The sequence below is a fragment of the Gopherus evgoodei genome, chromosome 7 (genome assembly GCF_007399415.2).
Source record: "Gopherus evgoodei ecotype Sinaloan lineage chromosome 7, rGopEvg1_v1.p, whole genome shotgun sequence".
Lineage (NCBI taxonomy): Eukaryota > Metazoa > Chordata > Testudines > Testudinidae > Gopherus > Gopherus evgoodei.
In genome coordinates, this window is record NC_044328.1 from 17672809 (window position 1) to 17680764 (window position 7956).

The 7956-nt window shown below is 45.2% G+C and overlaps 1 long non-coding RNA gene across 1 annotated transcript; it reads left to right on the forward strand.

Annotated features, from left to right (window-relative positions):
- The first annotated feature begins 1992 nt into the window (after positions 1 to 1992).
- Positions 1993 to 2375, forward strand: LOC115655082. The gene is made up of 3 exons (XR_004001328.1): positions 1993 to 2129; positions 2243 to 2260; positions 2361 to 2375. It is a non-coding gene; the product is annotated as an uncharacterized LOC115655082 (long non-coding RNA).
- Positions 2376 to 7956: the final 5581 nt, after the last annotated feature.

Below are 7956 nucleotides of genomic sequence, written 5' to 3' on the forward strand. Positions count from 1 at the left end.
CTTTCAAGCCTATGACAGTTAGAGGCAGTTAGAGAATGCTGGGGTGAGAAGGTTCTGACAGCTGGAGTTTGACAGTTCCATCTGACACTTCTGAGTTCTGGTCTACACTAAAAAGTTAGGTTGACACAGCTATGTCACTCAAAGGTGTGAAAAATCTCGTTAAGCCGAGCTAACTCCTAGTGCAGACAGTGCTAGGTTGACAGAAGAATTCTTCCCTCAACCTAGCTAGTGCCTCTTACAGAGGTGGATTAGTTACACTGCTAGGAGAACCCTCTCATTGGTGTAAGTAGCATTTACACTGCAGCTGTGCCGCTGTAGCATTTCAGTGTACACAAGCCCTTAGGATCACATCCAGTCTGGGGTAGACACAGACAGCACCCCAAACGCATCAACTCAGCAACTGCCAGCTCTGTCTAATGTAAAGTATAAATGAAAACTGAGTTATGGTATCAACTGAAATAAAAGTTTCTTTGAAAATTTCCCTTAAACCATCCCTTGATATAATATTCCAACTAATGCCTGATCCGTCAAACTTTTTCTTCACATACTTTTGGGGAGGAAGGAGCGTGGGGAATGGTAAGAACATAGAACATAAGAACGGCCATATTCCGTCAGACCAAAGGTCCATCTAGCCCAGTATTCTGTCCTCTGACAGTGGTCAATGCCAGATGCTTCAGAGGGAATGAACAGAACAGGTAATCATCAAGTGATCCATCCTGTCACCCCAGTGTCTAGCAATTTAAATTATATATTTAAATATAGTTTTGTTCTGAATACAGTTCCCATTCATTTAATTAGTGGTGACTGAGAATAACCAGTTGCAACCTTGAGGCATATGCTGACACCCCTCTGGGGCCTAGGACAAACTGAAAAAAAGAGAGAAAAAAAAAAAGTCTGATCCAGCCTTTCACAGGAGCAGGACTGGGTCTGATGTCTGGTAGTGTGTGTCAGTGACGGAGCACTCAGATTCAGAGTGTGTCAGCTGAAAAAGCATTCAGTTCAATAATATTGTTGCACCTTTTCAGAGCTCTGTGGATGTTTCATTTAGGAGCAGAAACTGATGATGAAATATGTTATTTTCTTTAATGTGTTTTTTATTTTAAACAAGGAACAAAGAATCCTGCTTCTCCAAATGCAGGAGGAACCAAAGGCAAAAGGGGTAGTCTCTTAGCTTACAGGCAATGGTGAGCTGGAGCCAGTCCACACCGGTTCGCAAGAACTAGTTGCTAAATTTAAAAGCCGGTGTAGAACTGGTTCCTAAAGGGGTGGGCAGGTGGGCAAACTCCAGTCTGTGGGCCACATCCAGCCCATGGGACCATCCCGTCTGGTCCACCTGAGCTCCCAGTTGGGGAGGCTGAGGTTCCCCTGGCCCCTCCCCCACTTCCCCCCCCTCGCAGAGCCGCTGGAGCCCTGGGGGAAGCAGCGGGGCTCCTGTGGCTATTTAAAGGCCTGCAGTGGCAGAGGCAGCTGGAGCCCCAGCCCTTTTAATAGCCCCTGGAGCCCCCTGCTACCCCAGGGCTCTGGGGGCTATTTAAAGGGCACGGGGCTCCCTGGTTTCTACCATCCCGTCCTTTAAATAGCAGCCGGAGCCCTGGGGAAGCAGCAGGGCTCCAGTGGCTATTTAAAGAACCGGGGCAGCAGAGGCAGCTGGAGCCCCCCGCTACCCCAGGTCTCTCGGGGCTATTTAAAAGGCCCAGGGCTCCCCTGATTCTACTGCCATGGCCCTTTAAATAGCCGCCAGAGACCTGGAGTAGTGGTGGCGGGGCTCCAGTGGCTATTTAAAGGGCTGGGGCAGTAGAAGCAGTGGGAGCCCTGGACTTTTTAAATAGCCCCTAGAGTCCTGCTGCCACTACCCCAGGGCTCCAGCAGCAGGGTTCTGGTGGCAATTTAAAGGGCCTGGGGCTCCAGCCCCTGCTGGGAGCCCCAGGCTCTTTAAATTGCCCCCTGGGGAAGCTGGGCCATCCCGGTATGGCGCACCAGTGCTTGCCAGTACACCGTACGGGGGCGTACCAGTTTACTTTCACCTCGAGGTAAGGGGGTGGGGCTGCAAGCTCCAGTGGCTCTGCGGCATCCTTACACAGCAGTATGGTAAGGGGGCCTGGCAGGGCTGGGAGGAGGGGTTGGATAAGGTGAGGTAGGGAGCAGTTGGAGGGGGCAGAGGTTATGGGAGGGTGGTCAGGGATGGGGAATGGGGGGGGTTGGGTAGATGTGGGAGTCCCAGGTGTCTGTTGGGGTGGTCAAGGGACAGGGAGTGGGGAGAGTTGGGTAAGGGGTGAGGTCTTGGGGAGCAGTTAGAGTGGGGGGTCTTGGGACGGGGTGGTCAGGGGACAAGGGGGGGTTGATGGGTTGCACGTTCTGAGGGGGGGCAGTCAGGGGCAGGACGTGGGTTGGGGTTGGATGGGTGGGTGGCGGGACGGAGGGGGAGAGACAGGCACGTGGGGCTTGTACTCACCATGCAGTTCCCTACTGGGTCTTCGGCAGCACTTCGGTGGTGGATCCTTCACTTGCTCCGGGTGAAGGACCTGCTGCTGAAACCCCAGAGCGAGTGAAGACCCCCCTACCGCTGAGGACCCAGTAGGGAACCGGTTCTTAGGATTTTGGGAGCTAATCACTGCTTACAGGCCAACTTTCTTTTCAGTCAGCATCTCTGACCTCTCTGTAGGTTTCTCTCAGGGTCACACTGTGCTTACAGGATTCTGCTTGGATTTCCTCAGGCTGTCTGTCTATCTATCTGTTCTGCTCACGTCCACAACCCCACCTGCAGCAAAAACCCCACTGCTCACATAGTCCTGGGCAGTTCGCATTACACATTTGTCATAGGTGGGGCACTGTGATGAATTTATCCTTACAATTATGTTAATTGAAGGGTGCATACATACCCTTAAATTCTCAATTAGATTTTAACCCAATGCATCACAAGGTTTCACCCAGAACGTAACACTCACCCCCCAAACTCCGTTTCACCCTTCATCCCAAATGGGGCCTAAAAAATGGTGGCACCCAACACCTCGTTCCTCACAGAAAAGAAATAATTTGACAAATCAAACAAATTAAAATGATACATGGCTAACTAGTTACATATATGCAGTGTCTGTCAAGATGTTTTTGCATCACCATCCCAAATAGATTTTTATTCCCACCCAAACCTCTGTGGAAGTTTTGCTCCCTAACAGACTTTCTATCAGTCACCAAGGAGGGGTCCCTTTCAATCTGCCCCTGAGAAATGCCTATTGTTTCTGTAGATTTTGCTGGCTAAGGCAGACTTTGCCCATTTGGGGAATGGGGAATTCAGCTCTGCAACAACTTTTGCAACCTCATCTTATACAACTATGTTCTCAGATTTGGGGGGAAACCATGCTGAAATCCCATACCCTGGATACCTCCTTAGGTTTGTGGAACCATATCAGATCACCTGTTTTAAGAGTGTCCCTATGTGACATTACATTATACAGCTTTTTTCAATAATTTCTCTCAAGACAACCTAAACTTCTGCAGTAATAAGCCACCAATATGTAAAGTCCTTTGCGTTCTTGTGTCAGTACTAACCCCCACACAATAAGCACTAGCATCTGTGGCCAATATGAAAGGGGTTTTGAAACACACACAAATATAGGGAAAGTCAGAAGTGCCTTTTTCAGCTCTGAGAATATTGTGTCATACTTTGCCTCACTGCTGAAATGGTTTCCCTTTCTCATCCAATCTATAGTGTTTTTTACAAATCCACAAATAAATCTTCTATAATAGGAACACAGCTCCTCAGGGGATGTCTAGGTAGTTGACCTTTTCTGTATAGCCTCAAGTTTCTTTTTGTCAGTTTTCCTGTGTGCGAGCATATGCCAGATATATTGGTTCATATTTTGCAACTGTGGTTTCTTTTAAATATTTGCTACCTGTCAGAAACACTGAGCAAATGAACAGGTATCAGTTCTTGTTTCAGATCCATAAAAACTTTAGCAGATAAAATCCCCTCCCTGCCCCCGATCCTAGGTCTGAAAAGAGTTTTGAACCTCTCCCCACCTTTCCCTTCCATAGCATATAGTTGTTACAATGGTTTCTGCCCCTGAAGGCAGAACTCATTTACTGCAAACTAATTGTCTACAAACCATTTGTCTCATGCAGGTCATATTTTTAACGGGAATGTCCAGAGACTGAATTTGTAAGATACCTTTCCTGGCATTAACTACACAGTTATTAGCCATAAGAAAATCCAGACCAATTATCAGTTCATCTCCTCTTGCAGCTACCCAGACTTTTTATGCAAATTCCAGGAAGTGCAGCCTTTAAACCTAATTTTTGGACAGGTGCTCTTGCCCCAGTCATTGTCTCCACTTGAAATGAGATCCAGTAGGTGGTTCATTTGGGAACTCTGATTTCCTAGATTTTTTTAGCCTGTATAGTTTAATAACTGTTGTGTTCAAGCTAGTGTTAGTCACTGCTGAGCATTTTACCAAATTCTATTACACACTCAATAGCCAAACACCCACTAATCTTACTTAATTACCCAGATCTACACCAATACTGTGGAGCTGCTCCTTGTACCTCCACCAAACTTTTCCCCCTCAGCTTGGTGTTCCCCCATTTCCTAAACTGGGAGAGGGCCTTTCACCAGGCACATGTGACCTGTTGTCTTGGCCAGCACTAAGTTTATAGCAATCCTTTTTGTGCCAGTTTTGTCACAGCACCAGCATTTAACTAAACTGTTTCCTTTAATTTCTGCATTATAGTATACTACCAAATATCCAAATAGCATGGGGGGACATTGATTTTAGTTGGATAATCAGGAGTTTCAATAATCGAGAGGGTAGCAGCCATTCATCAACGAGGTAGCCTCCTCTACAGACAGGGCTCATCTTCCTCCCAGTCCTGGCCAGGGGTCTCTGCCCCACTCACTTACTCCCAGGACAGTGGGGCTGCAGAAGGCTCCCTATGCTGTCACAGGGCTGGTCACACCCACTCCTTAGAGGCACAGATGCTGGCTTGGCAGGGCAGAGCAGAGGCTTGACTGAGTGTCTCTCCTCTGCCCCATCAGGACTGCAGCCCTCACCAGCATCTTGCCCCTGAATGGACTGGATGCCCCAGCTCTGCTGTCATAGCCTCACTCCCAAGTCGGGGTGGGGTGCAGGGGGTGTGCCCTCCGCTAATGCCAGGGGCTCATACTCCTCTTTGTAGTCCTGCCCAGGCATTTCTTCTTTATTATCTGAACCTCCGTGTTACCCAGATTCCTTTCTGGTTCCCCAGCATGAGATACCTGAGGGACAGGACAGGGATGTGGCTAATGCAGAGGTTTGGATAACAGGGTTTTGGACAAATCTGAATATCCTGTATTGTCAGCTTCCCTTGTTTTACAAACTTATCAGTTTGTATCAGTTTGTCTAATTGTTCAATAAAGGTCATGAATCAGATTAGAATCCCCCTTTCTCTTGTATATATTAGATGCAGAGCTGTAGTTACAAAACCCCTGGTGATCAGGCTCCATCCTTCCTATTCTGGTACACTGCTGCAAGGAAAGATTCAAGTTCTGTGACAGAATGCACACCCTCTCTGCATGTATATGTTCTCCTTCCACTGATCTTGAGCTGCAAGTTCAAATCCTGCTGAGCATGTACAAATTGGTTCATTTCTAACTTATCCTGGAAAGCCAGAGTGAATACAAGAGAATGGCCATAGTGGGTCAGGCCAATTGTCCATCTCCCAATGATCCACCTAGCAGTCAGAGACTTACCATCTTGGCTAACAGCCATTGATAGACCTTACCCTCAGTCAACTTATTTCATTCTTTTTTGCTTTTGGCATTCAAAAAATCCCCAGGCAATAAGTTCCACAGATTGAGTTTGTGTTTTGTGAAGTACTGCCTTTTGTTGTTTTAACCCTGATGTCTATTAATTTCATCAGGTGATCACTGGTTCTTGTGTTATTTCCCCCTTCACATAACACTTCTTTATTCACTTTCTCCACACCATTCATGATTTTGTGGACCTCTACCATAGCCACCCTTCATTGTCTCTTTGCCAAGCTGAACAAGTTCCAACCTTTTTACTCTCTCCTTACATGGAAGCTGTTCCATTCACCTAATCATTTTTTGTTGACCTTCTATGTACCTTTTCCAATTCTCATGTACCTTTTTTGAGATGGGGGAAATCAGTATTCAAAGTGGCGGCATACCATGAATTTATATAGTGACATTACGATTTTTCTGTCTTATTATCTCTCTCTTTCCTAATGGTTCCGAACATCCTGTTAGCTCTTTTGACTGCCGCTGCACATTGAACAGATGTTTTCAGAGTACTATCTAGAATGACTTAAACTTCTCTTTCTGGAGTGGTAACAGCTAATTGAGACCCCATCATTTTGTATGTATAATTGAGATTATATTTTCCAGGGTGCATTACTTTGCACTTATCAACACAATTTCATCTGCCATAGTATTGTCCAATCACCCATTTTAGTGAAATCCCTTTATAACTCTTCACAGACTGCTTTAGGCTTAAGTATCTTGAATAATTTTGTATGGTCTACAAACTTTGTCACCTCACTGTTCACCCCTTTTTCTAGATCATTTATGAAGGTTGAGCAGGACTTGGAGGACCCTGCTATCCACCTCTCACCACTGTGAAAACTGATCATTATTTCCTACCCTTTGTTTCCTGTCTCTTAACAGTTACTGATCCATGAGAGGACCTTCTCTTTTATTCCATAACTCCTTACTTTGCTTATGAGTCTTTGGGGTAGGACCTTTTCAATGGCTTTCTGAAAGTCTGTGTATGCTATATCAACTGAATTACCCTTCTACTCGTGTTTGGCCCTCCTCAAGGAATTCTAACAGATTCTAACGAAAGCCATGTTGATTCTTCCCCCAACAAATCATGTTCATCTATGTGTCTGATAATTCTGATAGAAACTATAATAAAGAACAATTTGCCTAGTACTGAAGTTAGGCTTACCGGCTTGGTAAGTGCCAGGATCACTTCTGGAGGCTTTAAAAAAAACAACGCCCAACAACAGTGTTATGTTAGCTATCCTCCAGTCATCTGGAACAGAGGCTGATTTAAAGTGATAGGTTACATACCACAGTTAGTTGTTCTGCAATTTCATATCTGAGTTATTTCAGAACTTATTACTGTTTAGTTTATCAATTTGTTCCAAAACCTCCTCTATCTACACCTCAACCTCAGACAGTTCCTCATATGTCACCTAAAAAGAATGGCTCAGGTGTGGGACTCTCCCTCACATTGTCTACAGTGAAGACCGACACATAGAGTTGATTTATCTTCTCGGCAATGGTCTTGTCTTTGTGGAGTGCTCCTTTATCACCTTGATTGTCCAGTGGCCCCCTCTGATTGTTTGGCAGGCTTCCTGCTTCTGATGTGCTTACATTTTTTTGCTGTTAATTTTTGTCTCCTTTGCTAGGTGCTCTTCACATTCCTTTTTGGCCTGCCTAATTATGCTCTTACACTTGATTTGCTAGAGTTTATGTTCCTTTCTATTTTCCTCAGTAGGATTTGACTTCCAATTTTTAAAGAATTCCTTTTTGCCTCTACCAACCTCTTTTACTCTCTTTTGTGATGATGACTCTTTTTTGCCCCCTTAGTATTTTTTTCATTTGGGTTATACTTTCAATTTGAACCTCTATTACAGTGTTTTTAAAAAGTTTCCATGCAGCTTGCAGGCATTTCTCTCTTGTGACAGTTCCTTTTAATTTCTGTTCAACTAGCTTAAGCTTCCTCATTTTTGTGTAGTTCCCCCTTTTGATGTTAAATGCTACTATGGTGTGCTTCTTTGGTATCCCCCCCAGGATATTAAATTTAATGACATTATGGGAGCTATTACCAAGTATATTCACCTCTTGGACCAAATCCTATGCACCACTTAGTACTAAATCAAAAACTGCCTCTCCCTTTGTGGGTTCCAGGACTAGATGCTCCAAGAAGCAGTCATTAATGAGGTCTAGAAATTTCA